Genomic DNA, 25311 nt, shown 5'->3' on the forward strand with positions numbered 1-25311 from the left:
CTTGGTTTTTGCGTTTGTTGTTTGGCATGTTGGAGATATTTGGTTTCTTCACTGTGGTGTTTTTTCTTGTTACACTATGGCTCTATATTAAGTGGACTGTCTGCTTTCGGTGGAGCCTTAGAGGCTTGAGATGAGTGTGGCCTGAGAGCTCTGTTTGGTTCCTCAGGGTTGAGGGTGTGTCAAAGATGACACTCCCAGGTTAGGCGTGGTAAATCTTTCTTTCTTTCTTTTTTTTTTTTTTTTTTTTTGATTCAAAAGGGAAGTAATTCCGCACAGCTGAACGTAAGTGGAGGTAGTAAGCAGGCGAATTATATACCCACAGGAGCCAGAGATTGGAATCTCTTTCCCAAGGACCACACAGGGAATCTGTGCTGCCCTCAGTGTGGGCTCCAATTCTCCAGCATTCTCCCAGTGGGTTGCCAAGTTAGATCCTAATCTCCTGTTATTTCACCCCTCCCCCCAGAGTCAGGTTTTTCTGCTAGGCTCAGGGTCGGTGCAGACCTGAGGTCGCCCTGCTTATGACATATGTCCAAAATGGCGCCTGCTCTTTGTCTTGCTAGCCTTTAAGGGGTTAGCGGAGAGAGAGAAACTCGTGTCCATATCGGTCACTTTTTTTTTTTTCCTCTCTCTCTTCTAGTTAGCCTGGTGAACTTTTCCCCACGGAGTTTCAAGCCTTGTTCCCTCTAGTCTCCTCTTTCCGCTTGTCCGCTGGTGTCTCGGGCTATTGAGGTTCGGCTCACCTCGCGTTCCAGCGCTGGTGTGTTGATTCTGCCACTGGTGTCCCGAACTTGGGCTCCCACACTCTCCTTGCAGGTCCACTGTGAATCACTAGTTCTGGAAGAGTTTCCTCTCCTGTTTCTTCCCCTACTCTTCCTTGAGCCTGCAGTATCTCCACTTTTATTAACCTGTGTCTTCCTGGACTGTCAGTGTGCTCCCTTCCTATTCCGCCATCTTGCCATATATGAACATTCTTGAAAAGAGACTGTACTGGGATGAAGAAAGACATCCAATTCCCTCCTCCAGTTAATCCTCCCACCTACCAGGTAATTTCTGTCTTTCCCAAGAGTCCTGTTTCTGGACTATATAGACTTGTTGGCCAAAAAAGAATCAATAAAATATCTGGTAAGAAATATGGTAAGGATCCTTTCACTATAAAACTTTTTCTTTTTTTCTTTCTTTTTTTTTTTGATGAGCTTACTAAGCTAAAAGGAACTTTCTCTTATTCCCAAGCACAGGTTACTAGTGTCCTTTTTTTTTTTTTTCTTTTTTGCCAACAGATTTTTCAGGCTACAGTCTCAGAATCCACATTTGAAATTCAATTTTCTAATGAGAAATAATTACAAGCGATATGTTGACAGATACTGCAACAACCTTTCAAAAGGCTGGACTCAGTTGTTACGACCCTTTCAGTTTTTTGCCCTTCTGCCTGAATAAATTGCAAATCTAAAAGAGTACCATAAAACTTATGACTTGAGGTGTCAGCCATGATGAGAAAACCCTGCATGTTAAGGATGACAAACTGTAAGCATGTAAGAGCTTGGCTTACTCAGCACTGCATTTTTATGCCAACTTGAGGTTGCCTATCAGTGAATTTTGTACAAAGAGAGGATAAGAATGGCCAATTTGTTATGTTTTGATTTTTTTATAAGTTATGCAATAAATAACTCAATAAATCATAGCTAAATGTAACAACAGACCATGGCTTTCTATAGCTTGCAAACAAATTTTTTGTGGAACAAATTCCTTTTTTTGTAAGATGTATTTTATTTATTTTAAAGGCAGAGTTACGAAGAGAGAAAGAGAGGGAGAGATACACAGAGAGAGGTCTTCTATCCTCTGGGTCACTCTCTAAATGGCCCCAACAGCTGGGCTTGACCAGGCTGAAGCCAGGAGCCAGTATCTTCTGGGTCTCCCATATGGTGCAGGGGCCCAAGTGCTTGGGCCAACTTATGTTGATCTCTAAGGCACGTTAGCAAGGAGCTGGATTAGAAGTGGAGCAGCCAGGATTCAAACCAGCATCCATATGGGATGTAGGCCCTGAAGGTGGTGGCTTAACTCACTATGCCACAGTGTTGGCCTCAGGACAAATTCTTAAATGAATATGAAGAACATGACAATGAATCAGCTAAACTGATTCAGAGCCGCAGGTAATTAATTCTGAGAACCTGAACAATTAGAAATTTGCAGAGATTTTTGAAGAAGTCACTGGTCTTTTCACAAATCAAACAATGAACTTTCAAGCTAAATTTAATCTGTATCATCAGATATGGTCTAAAAATACCTGGCATATGAATTGGATATAGTTTTTTTTGTAATATATCAGATAGCAGATAAAACAACCTGAAGGCTTCATCATGTGGAATGTTTTATTGTTTATTGTTTTTTTTCTTTAAGCCTTTGTTTACTTGTATGGAACCACCTCTCCTCTTCTACAAATGTAGAAGTAAAGAAGGAGAATAACATGACAGGAGAGACATGACTGAGTGTAAACACAAGTTCAGTCTCTACATTTTCTCCCAGGGAATATGGGGTGAACATCCTAGCAGCTAAGCTTCTTCTTAAGTCCCACGTGCTTCCTGGACGTCTGACAAACCTTAAATTCTTGAATTAACATTCAGGCAACAGTTTTGGACTCCACAAAGATGCAGAGTATACCATTATGATTGAACCCCACTGAGAAACTACTAAGGTGGTTTGTGTACCTCCATCATCTGCACAAAGTCCCCTTGATAACAATGTGTAGGAACAAGCAGCAAGTACTTCTTGTACTGATTTAACTGGTAGCTGTTTGCATCCAGCACTTCATCAATTTTCTGCAACATTTCTTTGGGCTTCATGGAACTTTTTTTCTTCATACTCCATGTAATGTAAAGGAGCAAGGATTAGCCTCTAAAACACTTTTTTTTTTCTTCATCATTGCCTCTGCTGTCTACCACATAAACTTTCAATGTCTCCACCAAATTCCTTCTGGAAGACCTGAAACACAGATTTCTATCTATAAAACTGAAGGAGAACTTAGTGAAGCCCCTTCCTACTCTGCCAGTTCTGATCTTCCTATGCTTCAATGAGAGGAAAGGCAGTCCCTTGTCTTGACTGCCCTTGTGAGAAGACATCTATGGAGTTTGAGTCCCATCTAGCAGGAGATGAGCAGCAATGGAAAAATCATAAGGAAGGGAATATACAATCTGATAGGAGATTTAGAAAGACTCCATTGGCAGGGATATGAAACTTGTATTAAAATGCACATATTATTACTTTCTGATTTCAATAAAAATGATGAGCAAAACTCTGCAAGTGTCATCATTTAAGCTTACGTTAAAAGCCAGGGGCAAGAAAGGTGACCAGAGCCACTTCATCTATTCATGCAGTTTTATGTACTATGCAATTCTATGTGGCTGGATTCACATGGACTACTTTATGCATGGAAAGTTATGCAGTTCTGTAGTTTTCAAATTATGTGATTGTATCTGGTGGTCCTTGCAGGTTCATGCTTAGGAATCTTATTACCGCTATACATCAAACTTGAGTAAGAGAAGAGCAACAGATCAAAGACAATGACTAGTCAATAAGAGATTTGATAGTTTCCTCCAAAACCACACAATAAATGTCTCTTAATCTTTGGTAAATCATTTATCTATATGTACCACAACTCTGTCTTTGTAAAGCAAATAGTTGAAATAGATAATTTCTAATTTCCTCTAACTCCATATTTGATGAAATTTATTTTGAGGATATCTACTACTATTACTTGTAAACATAAATAATAATTACTTTTCTCCCCCCAACTCTCTCTGATTTTGTAGATTCCAGTATATGCATGATTTTTGCAAATTCTTAAGTTGTTTTTGTAATTTTAATTTCTTACATTGGAAAAATAAATATGTTATTAACAAGGAAGTCATTTTTGGAGCAACCAATTTTAGTGGCTTCAGATATTTTAAGAAGTTAAAAAAACTGGTCATAAGGTCATTTTGTATAACTTCTACTTATAAACTCACGGTATATAAAGAATAACAATTCCAATTTTATGTAAGAAATTTTAAATGTGATCACTATATTCCTATTTAAAACACTCCAGAATATTAAGAGTAGTTACGTCTGAATGGAATTATAAGTGGTTTTACTTTATTGAATCCTGTCAACAAAAGAATAGCTCTTTTACAATGAGAAAAAGTTGTTACATAATATAATAGACTAATAAAAAGCTGGTTGGAATTAAAAAGAATGACTATATCAATAAAAGCCTTATATTATTAACTGCTATAAAATTGCATTTGTAGCATTTTAACACATTGACAACTTCACTAAGATATTTAAAACTAGTAAAAGTAGAATAAAAAACATCCATTATAATTGTACTATATAATACTTAGAGCGATAAAAAGCGTACCAAATTTATTTATGGAATAAACATCTAATAACAATATAAAGAGGATAAATGTCAGTGTTTTTACTAAGACTTTCTACTAAAGGAGAAAAAAAGGAATGTTATTACTAAATATAAAAGTTCCCTTTCTGTGAAATAGCATAAGACATTATTTGTTTAGGTATATATAAAAATGTTTTCAAGACTGAGTAATCATTGTTAGGCTTTACAATTTCTTTTTTTAGAAAACTTTCATTTAATAAATATAACTTTCAAAAGTTCAACTTTTGGATTATAGTGGCTTTTTCTCCCCATAACCACCCTCCCACTGGCAAACCATCCCATCTCCTACTCCCTCTCCCATCCCATTCTTCATTAAGATTCATTTTTAATTATCTTTATATACAGAAGATCAATTTAGTATATACTAAGTAAAGATTTCAACAGCATACATCCACACAGACACACAAAGTATAAAGTACTGTTTGAATACTACTTATACCATTAATTCACATAGTACAACACATTAAGGACAGAAATCTTACATGGGGAGTAAGTGCACAGCGACTCCTATTGTTGATTTAACACTTGATTAGGCTTTACTTTTTCAAACTTGGGTCATCAGAACTTACCTTGAAACAGAATAAATTAACCAAATAAAACATTTAGGACAAGAAATATTTTATTGTCTCCAAAAACTGAGACAAAGATATTAAGCTAACTGGTGACCTCTGCAATTCTTCTTCTTCTTCTTTTTTTTTTTTTTTTTTTTTTTTTTTCATATATGTGCTGCCAAAATGAGCACAACCTCTGCAATTCTTAAAATATTTTTTCTGGCTATGCAAAGGCTCTTATGAAATGTCAATGACTATAGTAGTCTTTCTTTAGCATTGTTTGAATATCCTTAAAATGTGATAAAAATCCTTTTTCTTTGACAATAGTGAGCTAAGCATATGGTACAATTGCTAAATTGCTCCCAGGGGCCCCTATATCCCATGTCTAGTCTTGTCTACTCTGCTTACCAGAGCAGCTAATGTGCACTTTGGAAAGTATCAGATGCGGGTTCATGTACTTATGTCTCTGCCATCCACATTGGAGACCCGAAGGGAATTCTTGACTACTGGCTTCAGCCTGGCCCAACCCTGGCTATAAGGGCATTGGGGGAGTGATCCCAAGGAAGGAAGATCTCTCTGTGTGCATCTGCGTTTCTCTTTTAAATAAGATGAAAACAAAATTTTAAATATGTTGCTCCAAAATAAGGTTATCTTTTTTACAAATATGTATTTATCTGAGAGGTAGTTATGGAGAGAGGAGGGAGAGACAGAGAGGTCTTCCATCACCTACTGTTTCACTTTCCAAATGGCTTCAATGATCAGAGCTGGGATAATCCTAAGCCAGGAGCTGTCTCCCATGTGCATGCAGGGGCCCAAATATTTCTTTCACTCCTTTCCCAGGCCATCAGCAGTGAGCTGGATAGGACCTGAACTGGTGCCCAAAAGGGATATTGTTTCCACAGACAAAGGCTTAACATACCATGCCTCAGAACTGGCCTCAGTAAGCTCATCTTAAAAAAAAAAGAAAAAAAAAAAAAAAAAGAGAGAGAGAGAGAGAGAGAGAGAAAGAGAGAGAGAGAAACTTCTTAAAGTTCTGTAAAACAAAAAATTTACTAAATGAGGTATAAAAGTAGAAATTTTATAACAAATTCCCTAGGAGGTGTGAAATTTTAGTTTCCCACAAATATATATTTTTTAAAAAGTTATGTTTTAATACTATACCACTACACACAGTTTATAGTCATTAGGCATCACTAACAAAATCTTTAAGTTGCTATTTCTTGTAAAACTATAGTGAATCAAAGTCTTTGTAATAGTTCCAGTTGACACATTAAGCAAACTGAACCTCCATAAACATTGTGTGACTATTGATCATTTTGTACAATTTAACCCTGACTATTCTCCTTCTCTTACATTCGTTTTTGTTTTGTTTTTTATCAAAGACTGTCCTGGATCATGTTTACTTGTTTTGTTCACTCATTGACTCATTCACTTAATGAACATTTATGTTAACCTGATACACCTAAGAAAATTGCTTTAAAAATTAATCCATATGAGGATTTTCAAATGTCTGTTTCTACTTACACTAGCATTTTTTTCACTGATAAACAACCTAATAAAAATTTAAAAATTGTATTATAGGTAATTTAGTGCCCGGGAATATACTCTAGCTCCTTTTTATCTAACATGAAATTTAGTTGAAATAAAGAAGTAATAAATTCCATTTTGAAAATACATAGAAATAAACATAAAAGCAGAAAACACACAAAAGTGTACATTTTTAGATTTGTCATCATGCTGAGTTTCAAAATCTCAGAAAAAAAAATTTAAAGTTGCAACCAGGGCCAGCGCCACGGTGCTGTAGGTTAATCCTCCACCTGTGTCACTGGCATCCCATATGGGCGCAACCTCTTGTCCCAGCTGCTCCTCTTCCAATCCAGCTCTCTACTATGGCCTGGTAAAGCAGGAGAGGATGGCCCAAGTCCCTGGGCCCCTGCACCCATGTGGGAGACTGGGAAGAAGCTCATGGTTCCTGGTTCCTGGCTTTGGAGCAGCGCAGCTCCTGTAGTTGCAGCCAATTGGGGAGTGAACCAATGGAAGGAAGACCTTTCTTAGTGCCTCTCCCTCTCACTGTCTGTAATTCTACATCTCAAATAAATAAATAAATAAATAAATAAAATCTTTAAAAAAAAAAAGCTCCAACCTAGTCAGAAAATCAGTTGTGTTAATCTATTGTCACACCCATAATTATAGAAGTGCTTTATCTAGCTCTGGGATCTGTCAAATGCGATATAATTTGATTGATTTTGATCTTCCTATTCTGTATTTTATTTCTTATTTTATTTTAGTATTTTCTTTTTCTGTGGTAAGTTGTGGTCATGTATGCCAAATAGATATATCAGTACTAGATAATCAAACTATTCCAAAACTCAGTGGCTTTAAAGGACTATGGTTTATACTCACATATCTGTAATTTATCGAGTGCACTTCCTTTGGGCTGTTAACCTCTGTGGATTCAAATTAAGTTGGGATAATTTTCAACATGCTCAGTTAAAATATAGAGTAAGGCTAAGAGATTTTGCATTATACGTCACTTAGTCTCGGCTCCAGTGAGCTATTTACAACACACTATTATCAAGGCAATGGAGAAGACATTAAGTGGGCGAGGGGAAATTTTCAAGATCTTTTAATGACCTAGACTCAGAATTATCACATATTATTACTGCCCTTTCTATTATTAAAGTGAATAATATACTCAAACTCCAAATTAAGAGTACTGAATGTATCTTCCTACAGATTTACATTTGGGTAAAATATTACCTTGATAAATATTATCCAAATTACAAATTTCTCTAAGTGAATGAAATATTAAGTAATCAATAGATGATTGAAGTGGAATGCTGAATCCGAGGAGTTATGTAAATGGTATATCTTTTCATTTTCAAACATAAAAGCAACAATAATAATATTACAACAAGGAGAGGAATGTTCACAATTTTCCCTCCTGCTATAATTATAGTCTTCGTTGTACATTTTTCCTGTTTTAGCACACTATTGTGGCTATTTCTTCTGTATCTTAACCAACATTTCCATATTATACTCTATATTCAGCTACTAGATGAACATCTGATTTCTTTGGGATATCGTTTGTGTTTTCTGTGTCTCTAGAAATTAGCCTACATTTATTTTTTTTTTAGTTGTGGTTTGAAGATAGTCTACCAGTGAATTTTTGATTATTTCTTGTTTTTTTTTTTTTTATTGTGTAGTTGCATATGATGATCTCATAGCAGTAGAATTACAACTATCAAACAATGCAACTATCAATATCTTTCCAGTTGTATATGGACATATGTTTTCCAAAACAACTGTTTCAGGTTGCATAAATAAAGCATTTAAATTTTATCTATGTTTAGTGAGGTGTTGTCTTTTTTTTTGTCTTTTTTTTTTTTTTTTTTTTTTTTTACAGGCAGATTGGACAGTGTGAGAGAGAGACAGAGAGAAAGGTCTTCCTTTGTCGTTGATTCACCCTCCAATGGCTGGTGCGCTGCGGCCGGCGCACCACACTGATCTGAAGGCAGGAGCCAGGTACTCATCCTGGTCTCCCATGGGGTGCAGGGCCCAAGCACTTGGGCCATCCTCCACTGCACTCCCGGGCCACAACAGAGAGCTGGCCTGGAAGAGGAGCAACCAGGACAGAATCCAGCGCCCTGACGGGGACTAGAACCTGGGGTGCTGGTGACGCAGGCGGAGGATTAGCCTATTTAGCTGCGGGAGGGAAGTTATGGGGGAGGGGAAGCCATTGTAATCCATAAACTGTACTTTGGAAATTTATATTTACTAAGTAAAAGTTTAAAATAAATAAATTTTGTCTATATTTGAGATGACAATGAGTCCATTAAAACTCTTGTAAGGTGCAGGCATTTGGGCTAACATTTAATATGCTACCTGGGATGCTTCCATATCATAACACTTAAGTGAAAGTACTGGCTCTGCTCTTGACTCCCTTTTCTTGCTAATGTTCACTCTAGTAGACAGGACATGATGACTCACATAGTGGATTCCTGTGTTCCATGCAGAAGACCTGAATTAAATTTCTGGACTGTGGCTTCAAACTGTTTCATCCTTCGGGGGCCATAGTGGACATTTGGTGAGTGAACCAGAAGATGAGAACTTTGTCTCTCTCCTCTCTGACTCTCTAAAAAAAAATTAAATTTTAAGAAAGAGTTGCTAATTCTATAAATGAATAAAAAAAACTCTGTGAGAATGCTTAAAATGATCAATATTTACAAACTATATCTCTGAATACAAATATTAACAATTCCAAACAAATATATTTTATTTGTTAAAAATTAAATTTTATAGAGATAACAAAAATATCAAGACCTAATATATGAAGCAAATATTCAGCCCATTGTTTTATGTGAATTGATTTATAAGTTTGGAGATAATCTAATCTATTGTGTTTCTAAGATATTATGACTATTTATGCTATTATGAATGTTTTCTACTAACTTTCAGTAAATAATCTTTCAAAAAGAGTTTTTTTTTTTCTAAATCATAAGCTGGCTCTCCAAATGTACACCTGATAGAAAAAATAAACATCTCTTTTTATCAGAGGCAAATTCTTTTTGTAATTCACATTTTATTTTCAGAATACCTTTAACCAGAGTGGGTTTTGTGAAGTAATGAATCAATGACCTATTTTGAAGGACTACTTGGAGAGAATTATAAGAGAGCATGTGAGGAATGGGAATATAGAAAACTTTCTAGGAATGTAACTGCAATGGGGAAAGGATAATTGAAAGAGTTTTTCATATAAATATAGGGACATGAATGGATAATATGATGTGAATATCAGTGATTCAAAAAAGGGAGGGGACTGAGTAATGAGAAATTTAATGTCAAGTGCAAGCCATAGGTTTGAATATATTTAGGATCTGTGTGTTGAGGGGATACTATAGACAGTGGGGAGTGGCAACCATTAAAGAAAATAGTGAGTCAGATTATTTCAGATATTTATAAAGCTTTTTTCCATGAAGAGAAATTCTTATAGGAAAATGCTTAGTTTTCAGTATACTTGAAAAATTTTGACTACATACATTCTTTGTGAAAGTTCCTCACCTACTACAATGATGATCAGTGTAAGATGTATTCTAAGCAAAGATTTGTCACTCAACATAATTAATGTAATTCTGAAGTGAGAGATACACTGTTTATTCTGATCTGATCAATATGCATTATGCACGTATGAATGGAAATGACAACTCTATCCTGTAAATATGTACAATTATTATATATATTTAAATAAATAGATATATTTAGTTAATTATTCATCAAAGAGATGAATTAATTAGACAAATTGGCACAAAGTTTTGAAAACTTAAAAATACCATATGTATGTCAAGCACTTAGAGCAGTGTCTGGCATATTCTAAGGACATGGGTGAGTATTTTCTCTGCTCTTATAAATTCATAGTAAAATTAATTACAGTATATATCAAGGATCATTTCAGCTCTCAAATTCATACACAAGAACCCAAGTACTAGACTTGGGGATGCCCAAGTGTAAAATGAAGAAAACGGAGGCAAAAATATAACGTGCATCTCACTTCTGTGATCTTGATGTCATACTATTTAAAAAATAGCTTTTGATTCCAATAATGGAACATTAATATGGACAACTATAGCAATATTTTGATAATTTCTGAGTATGAATATAAAATATAGGGTACTTCAAGGGTTTAATGGAAATGAGATTAAATAAAAGATTATTTTGTGCAAAATAATTTAAAAATTCATGCAGAATTATTTCATAATATGCATTTTCATGACTGCCAGCACTATAGATCTCTAATCAACAACAAAAAATCACATAGGAAAATGTGGTTTCATGATTTGGGGCTGATATTACATCTCATATTTTGTTGAAATTATTAATGATTAGATAAGAAATAAACATAAAATATGATTTCAAGCATGAGGACTTTGTCTCATATTGGGACCCTACTATCACTAACATAAACTTTGTGGGTGTTGTTAATGTTGGAAGGGCACATTTCTGAAGATACTTGATAGTGTTTCTGGTTATTGGTAAACTTCTTTTCCAAGCACACCTGAATTTGCTCTTATTTCATTTCCCACCTAACAGTGAGACTTACCAAATTACCTATGCACTAAAAGATTTGTTGAAATGTGTCATTGGCAAAAACAAGGGGAAAATAGCATTCATAGTGATTCACAGTGTGAGCAAATTTATTTCTTCCCTGTGGGATACTAGCAGGCATTGTAACATTATCCATTCATGCGAATTTATGTCATCGCTAAATATATCACCTGGTAGAAGAAATGGCTATTTTTGGTTAATGAACACAAATTTCCTAGATCATGCTTTGAGTATCATTTATCCTCTGGAATTTTATTACTGTTGTAAATTACATTATTTATTTCCCAAATAGGTTGGTTACGGAGGAATAAAAAGCCAAAAGCAGTGTTACAGAGAAAAAGGAGAGACAGAGAGAGTTCTTCCATTTGGTGTTCACTCCCCAAATGGCTGCAACTGTCAGGAATGGATCCAGTTGAAACCAGGAATCAGGAAATTCTTCCAGGTCTCTCACATGGGTGCAGGTGTCGAAGCACTTAGGCCATCTTCCACTGCTTTCCCAGGCCATTAGCCAGCAGTTGGATTGGAAGTTGAGCAGCCAGGACTTGAACCAGCACTCTTTTGGGATGCTGGCTTCTCATGTGGCAACTTTACCCAATACACCACAATGCAGGTCCTCTCAAAATAGAACATGGTGAAGTCTGTCACTTTTTCAAATGTCTCAATGTATCATATTTCAAAACAGAATACTTTCAGAAATCTGGAATTAAAGGGCTTGTCATATTTCTACCATTGTCTGTTTTCCTAAGTGTCGCTTGTGTCACAAATTATTTTACTATTGACAATGCATGTGTGTTTTTCTCCCTTCATGCTCACTATTTTCATAATATACCATGGAAAATACATATTATTTAACATTTATCTAAACTTCCGGATTCTGGTGAACGCATGACCATGTCATATAAATAACAAATTGCTTTTCTTCCTTACAGATACGTTATTTATCCACAGGTATATAATGCTTATACATCATTTTATGTTTAACAAGTATTAAATATCAAGAAATATATATGGTTACTTGCTGTTAGAAGTATAAAAAGTTGTCTGAAGGGGATGACCTATGAAATGAATATCTTTTTAGTCACTGCAAAGGAATGCGCAATGTTTCCTTATTGCAGAGTAGAGAGTAAGGGAAAATACACTTCCAAATTAATTTGAACTTTATAGAAATATGAATGGAACTGGGTATTACAGCTTGCTGCAGAGGAGGAGACGTTAGATGCAGAAAAAGCTGGGATCTTTCTGAACATCCCAGTTGGTTTCCCTCTGCAGAATCAAAAGAAAAATTTTAAGAAAAAAACTATGTATGTATTTTGAATTTTTCACAAATCATAGTTGGAAGATGATTTATAAAATGAAAATAATTTAATTTCTTTACCATTAATGAATATTGGAGAATGCAGTGATGGGAGAACACAGTCAATAGTTCTAGGAAATACTAAGATGTACTCCATTTAAGGACAGTATTCTCAAAGGCAGCATCAATGAGTTCACAAAGTCGTTCCCTTATGTTTCCTTACAAAGAGTCCTGCAGTTCCTGTCCTTGACCCTTATACCACCTCTTCATCCAACACTTACTATATTCATGCAGTTTATAAAGACTTCTTCAAAAGATGGTCAATTAACGTAGTCATCAGGAGGACCCTTTTCCTCTTCAGTACAGAGATGTTAAATCGAGTGTTTGGTAATATTCGTAAATACATTTTTCCATTTAGATTTAAAGAAGTAACTCAGCATCAGGATGTAAAATGTGCCTTTTCTGGTGTTAGATAAAAAAAAAATCCACTCATTTCACATTATAAAGTTACAACTGAACATCTATGTATTCTGTGTTACAATATTTAAGCTGCGTTAATACTCTTTTGTAATACTCTGGAAGACCATTTTGAAATTTAGAATTCCTGAACCCCTTTTTTAAAAAGATGTATTTTATGTGTTTGAAAGGAGATTTACAGAGAGAGAAAGGGAGAAATAGAGAGATCTTCCATCAGCTGATTGACTCCCCAAATGACCACAACGGTCAGGGCTGGGCCAGGCTGAAGGCAGGAGCCTCTCCTGGGTCTCCCACATAGGTGAAGTGGCATGTGAATGTGTCTTCTGCAAGCCAGCTAGGACCTAATATTCCATACTTAGTCAAGCCCCCTGCAATGCAGGGATCAGGTTAGAGAAATATTCAAGGATCTTGAGCTTTGAGGTCCAAACTGAACTCTTAATGCTGGTTTCAGCTTCACTCATGTACTACCTTTGAGCATAGACTCTAGTTGTGGGGTTCAAGGTCCCCTAGGGGTTGGACACCCTAGGTGCAGTGGTACAAATATATTTTTGTATCAGGACAATGGTCCTGAATAATGTATCCTAGATACAGGTTCAATACCTCCTCTGGTTTGTCAGAACCTAAAGCAGGGGGCCGCCGTGGTGGCACACTAAGTTAATTCTCCACCCACGGCACCGGCATCCCATATGGGTGCCAGGTTCTAGTCCAGTTGCTCCTCTTCCAGTCCAACTCTCTGCTGTGGCCTAAGAAAGCACTGGAGGTTCAAGTGCTTGGGCCCCTGCACCTGCATGGGAGACCAGGAGGAAGCACCTGGCTCCTGGCTTCGGATCAGCACAGCTCCAGCTCCAGCCGAAGCTTCCAGGGAGTGAACCAACAGAAGGAAGACCTTTCTCTCTGTCTCTCTGTCTCTCTTTCTCTCTCTTGCTGTCTATAATTCTACCTGTCAAATAAATAAATAATAAATCTTAAAAAAAAATAGAACCTAAAGCAGGACAATATTCCCTTAGAAACAAGATTTCCTAAGCACAGAGATAAAAGCCTCTGAAAATATTTGGGGCTCTGGACAGTTCTTTCATATCTGGGAGGATATGCCTGATCTGTGTCAACATGCAGGGAGCCCCAAAATTGCCTGGAACAGGGAAACTCCTCTTGGAGTGCAAAAATATAATCTTGAAATGCCAAATCTCATCTAATACAAGTCATTGAAGCCACATGCTTAAGATTAACTGGGCTTGTGGTGAGCCATTTCTACTTTTTGTCTCCTTGGGTTCTGCAGACTTTTTTTTTTTTTAAACTTTTATTTAATGAATATAAATTTCCAAAGTACAGCTTATGGGTTACAATGGCTTCCCCCCTCCCATAACTTCCCTCCCGCCCGCAACCCTCCCCTTTCCCGCTCCCTTTCCCCTTCCATTCATGTAAAGATTCATTTTCAATTCTCTTTGTATACAGAAGATCAGTTTAGTATATATTAGGTAAAGATTTCAACGTTTTGCCCATATAGCAACATAAAGTGAAAAAACTACCATTGGATTACTAATTATAGCATTAAATAGCAATGTACAGAACATTAAAGACAGAGATCCTACATAATTTTTTTTTCAAATTAATTAATTTTCTATGCCATTTCCATTTTAACACCAGGTTGTTTTTTTTTTTTTCATTTCCAATTCTCTTTATATACAGAAGATCACTTCAGTATATAATTAGTAAAGACCTCATCAGTTTGTGCCCACACAGAAACGCAAAGTATAAAAATACTGTTTCAGTACTAGTTATAGCATCACTTGGCTTTAGACGACACATTAGGGACAGATCCCACATGGGGTGCAAGTACACAGTGACTCCTGTTGCTGATTTAACAATTTGACACTCCTGTTCATGGCGTCAGTAATCTCCCTAGGCTCTAGTCATGAGTTGCCAGGGCTATGGAAGCCTTTAGAGTTCGCTGACTTTGATCTTATTCCGATAGGGTCATAGTCAAAGTGGAAGTTCTCTCCTCCCTTCGGAGAAGGGTACCTCCTTCTTTGATGGCCCCGTTCTTTCCACTGACCTCAATAGACATTTTTCGAAAGAGGAAATCCAAATGGCCAACAGACACATGAAAAAATGTTCAAGATCACTAGCAATCAGAGAAATGCAAATCAAAACCACAATGAGGTTCCATCTCACCCCGGTGAGAATGGCTCACATTCGGAAATCTACCAACAACAGATGCTGGAGAGGATGTGGGGAAAAAGGGACACTAACCCACTGTTGGTGGGAATGCAAACTGGTTAAGCCACTATGGAAGTCTGTCTGGAGATTCCTCAGAAACCTGAACATAACCCTACCATACAACCCAGCCATCCCACTCCTTGGAATTTACCCAAAGGAAATTAATTTGGCAAATAAAAAAGCCATCTGCACATTAATGTTTATTGCAGCTCAATTCACAATAGCTAAGACCTGGAACCAACCCAAATGCCCATCAACAGTAGACTGGTTAAATAAATTATGGGACATATACTCCATAGAATACTATACAGCAGTAAGAAACAATGAAACCCGGTCATTTGCAACAAGATGGAGGAATCTGGAAAACATCATGCTGAGTGAATTAAGCCAGTCCCAAAGAGACAAATATCATTTGTTTTCCCTGATCAGTGACAACTGAGCGCCAAAGGGGAAACCTGTTAAGTGAAATGGACACTATAAGCAACAATGAACTGATCAGCTCCTGTCCTGACTTTAGATGTACAATGTAATACTTTATCCTTTTTAGTATTTGTTGTTGTTGTTGTTGTTCTAGTACTATTGGTTGAACTCAGTAATTAACACACAATTATTCTTAGGTGTTTAAATTTTAACTGAAAAGTGATCCCTGTTAAATCTAAGAGTGGAAAAAGAGAGGGAGGAGATGAACAATTTGGAACATGTTCAATCGGACTGGCCGCAAATGGTGGAGTTAGAAATGTGCCAGGGGATTCCAACACAATCCCATCAAGATGGCATGTACCAATGCCATCGCACTAGTCCAAGTGATCAATTTCAGCTCACAATTGATAGCTCTGATAGGTCTAAGAGTCAAAGAGATCACACAAACAAGACAAGTATCTGCTAATACTAACTGATAGAATCAAAAAGGGAGAGAAAGATCCAACATGGGAAGTGGGATACACAGCAGACTCATAGGATGGCAGATGTCCTAAACAACACTCTGGCCTCAGAATCAGCCCTCAAGGCATTCAGATCTGGCTGAAGAGCCCATGAGAGTATAGCAGGCATGGAAAGCCAAGATATCATGGAAAAAAAAAAAAAAGACCTAAATGAATGATCTCTGTGAGTGAGATCCCAGTGGGTTCTGCAGACTTTTCAGCGGTGTATGTTTCTGCATTCATTCCTGCAGACTCAATCCTAAGGGTAGAGTTTCAAAAACTGGTTATGGGACCACAGACACTCCCATGAGCCAAATGACAAAAATAAAACTTAAGGTGTTTAATGGTGGAGACAAGGCTAGAGAGGGAAGCATACCAAAACATATAAAGCAGTCCAGACAGCAAACTCATAGAGTACCAGCTGACTTAAACATTGCGCAGAAACCTCAAAATCAGTTCAGAAGGCATTCTGACCTGCCTAAAAAGGCCATTGGATAGGGCCTCAAGTGTGGAAAGGCGAGAAATAGGTACAAGAAAAGTCACTCTGTAAAGGAACCCCAGTGTAAGAAAAGTTGTCACTGGAAGAGGGATTTTCCCTCCTCCAAAGAGAGGAAAGGTCTCTCTTCCCTCAAAGTCTTTTTCAAAGTATGACTGGGACTGAGAATTCAGGTGCCTTCCACAGCCTAGGCATCTCATGTCAAGAGTCCCTGGTGATTCCTGATGTTGTAGGTAAGTGATATTTTTTTTATTGATACAGGAGTTACTCTGTGCTAACTTCTAAAGCAAGATTCCCTATCTTCAGTAAGTTATATTACTATGGTAATCAATTGTAAACCTCATTCTTGGAAATTTACTTTGCCATTAGTTTGTCAAATAGATTTTCTTTTCTCTCACCAGTTATTGGTGATGTCTGAATATCTAACTACTTTGCTTGGAAAAGATTTGCTATCACTCATGGATGCTTCCCTTAAGTTGATTGGTCCTAAGTTTAAGTTGTTTGCTAAAATGTTAATGAGCACCAAGGCAGACTGCAGCCTGGATGATCATCCTACTGAAATAAGAGATCAAGTAGATTTTAAGCCAGGGATAAGGGAATATATTGATGGGCTACACATTTTACATTACCTCATTTGCATCAGTACCCTTTAAAGCCAAAATATAAATGGATACTTTGACACCTAATTGAAAATTTCTCAAACATGAAGGTCAGGTTCCATGCCATTCTCTCTCTAATAGTCCCATTCAAGATCTCAGAATTATTAATGAGGCAGTCATTCTTTTTTTTTTTTTTTTTACAGGCAGAGTGGATAGTGAGAGAGAGAGAGAGACAGAGAGAAAGGTCTTCCTTTGTCGTTGATTCACCCTCCAATGGCCGCTGCGGTGGATGTGCTGCAGCCGGCGTACTATGCTGATCCGAAGCCAGGAGCCAGGTGCTTCTCCTGGTCTCCCATGCAGGTGCAGGGCCCAAGGACTTGGGCCATCCTCCACTGCACTCCCGGACCAGAGCAGAGAGCTGGACTGGAAGAGGAGCAACCAGGACAGAATCCGGAGCCCTGACCGGGACTAGAACCCAGGGTGCCAGCGCCGCAGGCGGAGGATTAGCCTATTGAGCCGCGGAGCCGGCCAATGAGGCAGTCATTCTAATGCATTGTATTTGATATATCCTCACAATATCTTAACTCAGATACCTGGAGGCACATCATGATACACAGTCCTAGACCTAAAGGATGCTCTCTTTGTCAAACTGTTAAGCCCAGAATCTCAGTTTTTAGTAGCCTTTGCATGGAATGATCCATCCTAAAATGTAATTCAACCAATATACTTGTATAGCTCTCTCTCAAGTCTTCAGAGATAACCATTTGTTTGTCAATACTCCTGCAAAAGTGCTCAAAGAGCTCCAGTTTAAGATTGGAGACATTATACAATATGTAGATGATACTCTCATTTGCAATATCTCCAAGGAGGAGTCAGATGAAATTGCCATCCAGATTTAAAACTTCCTAGGAAACAAGGGATACAAAGTTTCCCCAAACAAAGCTCAGATATATTAACAAGAACTAAACTTCTTAGGATATCTTCTTACCACAGGAAGGTGTTATCTTTCATGCAAGAGCAAGGAAGCTATTCTATGTGTAGGATCACCATAGACAAAGAAATAGCTAAAGCCATTTCTGGGAATGGAACATTTTTGCAGAATATGGAGTCCAGTATTCAGGTTGAGAGCTTACATTACATAAAACTTTATAGGGTCCTGGCACAGGAATACAATGGGAGGTTTTCCAAAGGACTAAAGGGCTGTTAACAGAATCTCTGGCTCAAGGAATTTCAAATTTGGACATGTCATTTACACTGTTTCGAACAGATAAATGAGGAATAACTAGTTACATTGACTCAGAAATTGGATCTACTTCCATGACCAGGGATCTACTCTTCTAAGAAATTAGATTCAGTGACCACAAGAAACTAGATTCATGAACTGCATTATTAAGGGCCATTGCTGCCAGCACAATGATGAAGAAAACCACCAAGCTGATCTTAGGCCAGTTACTTGAAGCTTAAACCCCCTACCAAGGGCAAGAAATTCTAGAAATTAAAAGGTATCAGTTATTAATGGGAAAACACCTTTCAGAATACCAGGACTTTTGTTAGACTCGCCTGAGGTAACTCTTCAGGTATACCAAATATCAAGTCCAGCTACTTTCTTGAAACCTAAAGATACGGAAGAATTAGTCACTCTTGTATAGAAATCATGCATCATGTCTGTTCTAGCAAGTCTGATCTAAGAGAGGAACTCCTGGAAAATCCTGATGTTAAGTGGCTTACTAATGGCAGCAGTTTCCTGAAGGAAGGAGTTAGGAATGTGGTTTATGCCATAGTGAATTGCACTCTGGATAAAGAAGCCCAGATGTTTACCATCTAGCACTTTAGTTCAAAAGACTGAGTTTAATTATTTAACTAGAGACTTAAAATTTGGGAAAGGCCAGAGAGTTAATACTTAGACTCCAAATATGATTTTCCTTGTATTTCATGCATACGTAACAATTTGGAGAAAAAGAAGCTTACTGACTACAAAGAACTTTCCCATAAAACAGGGAAGGAGATACTGCCTCTCCTCCAACAAATATTGGAACCTCGGGAAATTCTGTCATATACTCAGGGGGCACCAGAGGAAAGATAGTCATATCAGTAAAGGAAGTTCTCTAGCAGAAAAAGTAGTCAAAAGGATTCTACACGAGAGTTTTAGAAAGAACTCTGATACTTCAGACTATAGAGGCAACAGAAAATCCTTACTATACCATGCCTGAGATACAGTGAGCTTAGCAACAAGGTTAAACTAAAGGTGCCAGTGGGCAGTGGACGTTAAACCAGTGGGTCATGTTCCTAATGATCTGTCAGTGGGAAATTATTAAATAAATGCCCATATGGAATAAAAGTCTTGATCCAAATACTTTCTCAGATATTTTGAGGGAAAGGACTAAATAATGTTATAAGGGAAGTTACTCAGTTCTATCACTCTTTACAAAATAACCCTAGTGGTCACATCAGGCCATGCCCCCCACTCACTCCTATACAAAGGAGAGGAACATATTCAGGTGAACACTGGCAAATAGACTTCATTAAAATGCTGTAAACAGATTGCAAATATCCACTAGTCTTCCGAGAACAAACAAGATTGGGCGCATTCAGGGTGGTATGACCATAGACTACAAGTTTTTATTGATGTTTTCCCAAGATGGATAGTCTTTTCCAACCCAGAGAAGGCACAGAAAGTGTCTAAAGCTCCAATAAAGGAAATAATTTCCCACTTTGGCTTCCCAGTCATACTCCAAAGCCACTTATCTAGGTATCACTGATTATTTTCATGCTTCTTGGAGAGCACAGTCATCAAATAAAGTTGAAATAGCAAATTAAATATTTAAAAAGATTCTGGCTAAGCTTTGCCAAGAGACATCAGAATCATGGATTAGGTTACTGCCTTTTGATCTCCTCAGGATGAGAAGTGCACCTAAGGTTGTATAAAACCTAGTCCAGGTGCCAGTGCTGTGGCAAAGAGCAGTGCTGGCATCCCATGTGTGCACCATTTCAAGTCCCAGCTGCTTCATTTCCTATCCAGCTCTCTGCTGTGCCCTAGGAAAGCAGTGGAAGACCCAGAGGAAACTCTTGGCTCCTGGCTTCAGATCAACGCAGCTTCGGCTATTGCAGCCAATTAGAGAGTAAACTAGCAGAGGAAGACCTTCCTCTCCTTCTCTCTCTCTCCCTCTCCCTCTGCCTTTCTCTTTCTGTCTCTCCTTCTCTGTGTAACTGTGACTTTCAAGTAAAAATAAATAAATCTTTAAACAACAACAACAAAACTTAGTCCATTGAAACAGCAGAATTGGTATATGGGAGACATCGCCTTTTTTTTTTTTCTTTTCTTTTTTTTGAACCTGTGACATCCTCTTTGATTCAGAAACTCAAAAACAAATTAGGGATATTATCAATATAGGTCATGTACAAAAGGCACTAATAGAGTATGGTAACAAAATTCTCCCAGTTCCCAATCCCGAAAGGCATGAACAGCCAATGACGCTGGGAGATTGGATTTCATTAGACTTTAGAAGGAAGGATGCCCTCCTGACCAATTACAGCTTAATTGGAAAGGACTTTACCAGGTGCTACTTAGCAGTTCCACTGCAGTTGAGTTACTGGAAATTCCAAGCTGGATGACCCCAGAGGCACAAGCAATCAAAGCCAAAATTAACAAATGAGATTACATCATATTGAGACGCTTCTATACAGCAAAAGAAAACTCTCAGGAAAGTGAAAATGCGACCAACAAAATGGGAGATATTATTTGCAAACTATGCAACTGATAAAGGATTAATAACCAGGAAATATAAAGAGATTGTGAAACTTCACAACAACAAAACAAACAACACAGTTAAGAAATGAGAGAAGGACTTAAACAGAAATTTTTTAAATGAAGAAATCCAAATGGCCAACAGAAACATGAAAAATACTCAGGATCACTAGTTATTAGGAAAATGCAAATGAAAACCACAATGAGGTTTCTCCTCATACAGAAATCAATAAAGGACAAATGCTGGCAAGAATATGGGGAAAAAGGTACACTAATCCACTGTTGGTGAGAATGTATACTGGTAAAACAACTATGGAAGACAGTTTGGAGAACCTCAGAAATCTGAATATAGACCTACCATATGACCCAGCCATTACATTTCAGGGAATTTACACAAGGGAAATGAAATCAGTAAATAAAAAAGTTATCTTGGGGCTGCCACTGTGGCATAGTAGGTAAAGCTGCCACCTGCAATGCTGGCATCCCATATGGGTGGCCATTTGAGTCCCGGCTGCCTTATTTCCAATACAGCTCTCTGCTATAGCCTTGGAAAGCAGTAGAAGATGGCCCAAGTCACTGGGCTCTGCACTCACATGGGAGATCCAGAAGAAACTCCTGGCTCCTGCCTACAGATCTGCTCAACTCCGACCACTGAGGCCATTTGGGGAATGAAACAGCAGATGGAAGACCTCTATCTCTTTCTCTCTCCCTTTTCTGCCTCTCTGTAACTCTGACTTTCAAATAAATAAATAAATAAATATTTTAAAAATAGTTATCTGCACAACCATGTTTATTGCAGCTCAATTCACAATAGCTAAGAAATGGAATCAACCTAAATGCCCATCAATTGAAGACTGGATAAAGAAATTATGGGATATGAACTCTATGGAAAACTACACAGTGGGAAAATAAATGAAATCCAGTCATTTGAAAAAAAAATGGATGAATAGGCTGGTGCCGCGGCTCACTTGGCTAATACTCCGCCTGCGGCACTGGCACCCCAGGTTCTAGTCCCAGTTGGGGCACCAGATTCTGTCCTGGTTGCCCCTCTTCCAGTCCAGCTCTCTGCTGTGGCCCGGGAAGGCAGTGGAGGATGGCCCAAGTGCTTGGGCCCTGCACCCACATGGGAGACCAGGAGGAAGCACCTGGCTCCGGGCTTAGGATCAGCGCAGCGCACCAGCCGTAGCGGCCATTTGAGGGGTGAACCAGAGGAAAAAGGAAGACCTTTCTCTCTGTCTCTCTCTATCTCACTAACTCTGCCTGTCAAAAAAAAAGGATGAATCTGGAAAACATCATACTTAGTGAAAAAAGCCAGTCCCAAAGAGACAAATGCTGTATGTTCTTGATCTGTAATAACTAATAGAGCACCTAAAAGGAAATCTGGAGAAGTGAGATTGACACTATGAGAAACAATTATTTGAACAGCCCTTGTCTTGACTTTTGAGGAGCAGTTTTTTTTTTCTCTCTCTTCTTCATACTATTTATAGAACACTTTACCTAACATAGAGTTGATCATATGTATATAATGTCAATTTCAAATAGATTTCAGTAAAAAAAAGTGTGAGAATAATAGAAGGAAAAAGTTTGTAAGTCTAAAACTGTAGATTTCTTCATACATTCCTAAGGACTTACTTCTAAGGGTACAGTTTAAAAATCTGCCATGGGACCCCAAATCCCATTAAGCTGGGTGGTAAAAATGCCATCTTAAGTATTAAAGTGACCATATTAAGTGTTAAAGTGATCATATAGATAGGACTAAGTGTTAAAGGAATCATATAAATAAAATCAAATGTCTGGAAATAATGGTAGATAGAATCAAAAAGGAGATAATGCTCCAACATGGGAAGCAGTCCACACAGCAGACTCCTAGAATAACAATCTCTTTAAACAACACTCTGATCCTAGAATCAGTCCTTAAGGCATTCTGGTCTAGCTGAAAAGCCCATGAGAGCATTTCAGGCATGGGAAGTCAAGGCACTGTGGCAAAAAAAATGCCCTACATGAAGCATCTCTATGAGAGAGACCCCAGTGGAAAGAAGTGGTTATCAAAGAAGGATGTACTTTTTTCTAAAGGGAGGAGAGAACTTCCACTTTGCTTATGGCCTTGTCTAAATACTGATGGAAACTGTGGATTCAAAATGCTTCCATCGCCTTGGCAGCTCATGTCAAGAGCCTCGGGTGATCAATGATGTCATACATAAGAAAATTATTAAATTAACAATAGGAGTCACTGTGCACTTACTTCCTATGCAGGAAGTCCTATGAGGACTTCTGTCCTCAATGAGTTGCATTATTAGAATTAACTGTAAAAATTGTTCTCAAACATTTTTGTGTGTATGCAAATTGTTCTCTTAAAATATTCATGTCCTTGATATGATATTTTAAAATATTAATCTACATGGATATGATAGACATGCAGGAAAGTAAAGGAAATATAGATTGATATATACATTCTTAATAAGTTGCCAATTCAGAAATGTAGGTCTATTCTAGTGTACATTTACAGTTTAATTTTTGTTGCTACCATTTTAAAAAAATCAGGAAAACAAATTATAAACTGGTAATATACTCATATTTAATTTAAGAACATATTTAAAGTCAGATATACTGTTATTTACTCTGTAGCTGATATTTTTGTTAGATTATACAGCTAAAGGAACTCTAGTGCCTAGATGGTGTAATTTTAAAAATGCAAATCACTGGCTAGTGCTGTGGTGAAGCTGATTAATCTGGCAACTGCTGTGCCAGAATCCCATATGGTCACTGGTTCAAGTCCTAGCTGCTCCACTTCTGAATCTGGTACCTTCGGATGCACTTGGGAAAGTAGAGGAAGATGGTCCAATTCCCTTGGTCCCTGTACCACATGCAAGATCAGAAAGAAGCTGATGGCTGCCTGATTCAGCCTGGCCCCACCCTGACTATTGCAGCAATATGAGGAGTAACCAGCTGCTGGAAGATCTCTGTCTCTCTTTTCTCTCTTTGTACCTCTGACTTTCAACTAAATAAATAAGTCTTAAAAAAAAAAGAAAAAAGAAAAAAGAAAACAAGATTCTAAGGGTGATTATTTTAGCCTAGCAGATAAGATGCTGGTTAAGATACCAACATCCCACATCAGGGTACATGTCTTTAATTCCTGCCTCTAATTCCTAATTCCAGCTTTTTAGTGATGCAGAGTCTGGGAGGCAGCAGTTATAGCTCAAGTAGTCGAGTTTCTTTTCACTTATGTCAGAATCTTGTGTTGATTTCTATTATCTCCAGCCTTTGCTGGCATTTGGGGAGTGACCCAGAGGAAGAGAACAGCCCCTCCCCCTCTCTCTTTCTCTCTCTCTCTCTCTCCTCTCCCCTTCTCTATGTCTGACTCTCAAATAAATTGTTAAAAATAAAAATAAAAAGGATATTTGTATAGATAATACATATTTTACATTTTTGTAAATCTATTTCACTAATTAAGCTCCTGTGCAATAATTTTTCAAATTAATATTTTACTATTTTTAAATATATATTTGAATTTATATTAGAGACTTAATTTCTTTATTAAGTAAATAGTTCAACAAATAAGCAAAAATGCCATGGTCTGGCAGATAAATAGACAAGGGCTATAAACAATAAATGTAAAAATATTGAACATCACTTATATAAAATAGACTTTAAAAACATGAAAATGGAGGCCAGGGCTGTGGCATAGCTGGTAAAGCCACAACCTATGGTGCTGGCATCCCATATGGGCACCGGCTGAGTCCTGGCTGCTCTACTTCTGATTCAGATTTCTGCTATGGTTGAGAAAGAAGTAGAAGATAGCACAAGTACTTGGGCCCCTGCACTCACATGGGAGACCTGGAAGAAGTTCCTGGCTCCTGGGTTCCGATAAGAGTAGCTCAACATTGTGGACATTTGGGGAGTGAACCAGCGGATGTAAGACATCTCTCTCTCTTTCTCTCTCTCTCTCTGCTTCTCTGTAACTCTGCCTTTCAAATAAATAAACATATCTTTTAAAAAACAGACAAAAATTGTAAATGACATATTCTTGTGGCTATAATGGAAAACACTAAGATTAAGGGAAATTCAACTTTTAAATTATAATTTTTGTGGGGCCAGCACTGTGGTATAGTGGGTAAAGCCACCACCGGCAGTGCTGGAATCCCACAAGGGTGCTGGTTTGAGTCCCGGCTGCTCCACTTCCAACCCAGCTCTCTGCTATGGCCTGGGAAAGCAGTAGAAGATGGCCCAAGCCCTTGGGCCCCTGCATGAGAGACCTGGAAGAAGCTCCTGACTCCTGGCTTCACATTGGCACAGCTCCAACCCTTGCGACCAGTTGGGGATTGAACCAGTGGATGGAAGACCTCTCTCTTTCTCTCTCAGTCCTTTTTCCTTTGTGTAACTCTGACTTTCAAATGGGTAGATAAATAAATCTAAAAAATTATAATTTTTGTATCAATTTATATTTTTCAAGTAATTTTAAATGATACCCTCCATAAATCAAA

Source organism: Lepus europaeus, chromosome 7 (assembly GCF_033115175.1).
Source record: "Lepus europaeus isolate LE1 chromosome 7, mLepTim1.pri, whole genome shotgun sequence".
In the NCBI taxonomy this organism is placed as follows: Eukaryota; Metazoa; Chordata; class Mammalia; order Lagomorpha; family Leporidae; genus Lepus; species Lepus europaeus.